The sequence below is a fragment of the Penaeus japonicus genome, unplaced genomic scaffold, assembly GCF_977035675.1.
Source record: "Penaeus japonicus unplaced genomic scaffold, GWHDUDI00000001_assembly GWHDUDI00000010, whole genome shotgun sequence".
Lineage (NCBI taxonomy): Eukaryota > Metazoa > Arthropoda > Malacostraca > Decapoda > Penaeidae > Penaeus > Penaeus japonicus.
This window is the reverse complement of record NW_028234412.1, coordinates 23,962,912-23,965,411: the sequence shown is the minus strand read 5'-3', so window position 1 is coordinate 23,965,411 and position 2,500 is coordinate 23,962,912.

Genomic DNA, 2,500 nt, shown 5'->3' with positions numbered 1-2,500 from the left:
AATTGTTATCATGAACACTCAAGAATATCTATAATGAAATTAAATGGTGGAGAAAAAAGCATAAATAGTATTTTTCTTGTGTGTGTGTGTATATAATGCAAATCAATAGGCAGTTGTATAGTTTGATAATACGGCGCCATCAAAAATGTACTCGAGATAAAGATTATTTTGCACGTGTTGCGAATTGTTCGATAGTGACCCTTAGCAGAGAGTGATGGTTAATGCATGATCAAGACTCCTAAAAGAGTAAAACCACCCATACTTAAAAGCATAGATAAGTAACCAAAATGATCACGGAAAAGGAATAAATACAGGAATAAATGAAAAAAAAAGAGAGAATAAAGTATGTAAGAGGCAACAGTGTCTGCGACATCTCAACCTTGTAGTTGAATAAGAATTTACAAAGACAGCTAATCCCAAATAAGGTAATAGTATGATACTGAATTTCTTCATAATTCTATTTCCATAATCTGAATGGCAGTTTAATAAGTATGACGTAACTGTAGATATGGCAAGATGATTTTGAAAGTCATGTTCACAAAGAAAATAAGCAAACAAATTAAATTTCTAGCGTCTGTGCGTGCTTGTGTGTGTGTGTGTGTGTGTGTGTGTGTGTGTGTGTGTGTTCGTGTGTGCTTCAGAAACCGGGACTCTCCTTTATGGCTACTAAAATCTAATATAACCTTTTCTGTCTCCTTTTTTATCTTCCATCTGTATCTCATTCTCTCTATTTGTCTGCCTGCCTCCCTCACTCATTCTCTCTCTCTCTCTCTCTCTCAAATTCACATTCGTTCAAAACAAACGCAAATATCAACTCGCGCACACACACACATATACACACACTTATAGTCACACACTACAAACAAAAAACATATATTTGCAAACACACAGACACACTCAGAAAAACAGAAGCACATCCACATATACACACAAACAGACACACGAACGCACACACAAACACTCACAAACACACACACGCACACACACTCGCACAAGCAATCACAATCATGCACTTGCAAACACACACACAAGTACATACTCACCCACACAATACAATTACTACTACTACTACTAATTAATAGAAATTATGATAACAATGATAATATATATTTTTATCATCATTCTTGTTATTGTCATTGTTGTTGATATCATTATTATTTTCATGATTACTTTTATTGATATAATTATTATCATTATCATCATTATTATTATTATTATCATTATCAGCATCATTCATACTATTATCCTCTTCATCATCACCAATGCTGTTATCATCATTACTACTATTATTATCATTATTACCATTATTGTTCTTATAATCTTTATTGTTGTTATTATCATTACCATCATAGTTGTTATCATTGTTATTATCATTATTACTCTTATTATCGTCCCTGACATTAACAATATCATTATCATTATTATTATATTATCATTAGATATTGCAACTATCATAAGAGAACGAAAAAATGAAAAAGGAGGACAAAGGCAAAGAGAAGGAAACAGAAGGAACCGACAAAGAAAACGAAGTACAAGAGAAAGAACGAGAGAGAGAAAGAGAGAAAGAGAGAGAGAGAGAGAGAGAGAGAGAGAGAGAGAGAGAGAGAGAGAGAGAGAGAGAGAGAGAGAGACAAGGGGGGCCGGTGAATAAGCAGTGAATGAAACAGGAGAATGATAAGAGAATTTAGGTGAAGAAGGTGATAACAATAAGAAACAAATTAAAAAGGGAAAATAAGAGACAGGGGAAAAAAAGCCACACACACCTACACGCAAAGACATGTACATACAAACGCATAGAAACACACACACATACACAAACACACACATACACACATACACGCAAAGACATATAAACACACACACTCAACCACACACCGACACAACCACACAAGACCCCACAAACACACAAACAGAAAGCCACACAACTACACACACATTCACACAAAACCACACAGACACACACACACACACACACAGGCACAGATACACACACACACGCACACACGCACACAAACGATCGACCCTGAGACACGAACCACAAAACTTTTGCCTTCTAAAATTCTAAAATCCCCCCCCCCCACATCCCCCACCCTCGCCCCCATCCCCTCTCAAAAAAGGGGGAAAAAGAGAGAGGGATAGGCGGGGGGGGGGGGAGGGAGGGGAGTTGCGGAGGGACTCACGTGACCTCCTGACCTCAGCCAATGTCAGGAAGGCGTTCGTATACTTAAGGAGAGAGTCGTAGAATCCAGTAGAAGGCGGATGAATGCGAGAGCGTTCGCGGATTCGTGTGGATTTGCTTCCCGGCGAACGGTTCCATGGGAGAGATTGTTTTCTTTGTTTGTTTGCTCCTTTTTTGTTTGTCTGTTTTTGTTGTTGTGGTTGTTTGTCTGTTGGAGAGAGGGAGGGAAGAGGAAGAGTGAATGGGGAGGAGGGAGGGAATAAGAAGAGGGAGGGGGAAGAAAGAGGGATATGGAAGGGAAGGAAGAAAGGGTGTTAGGGA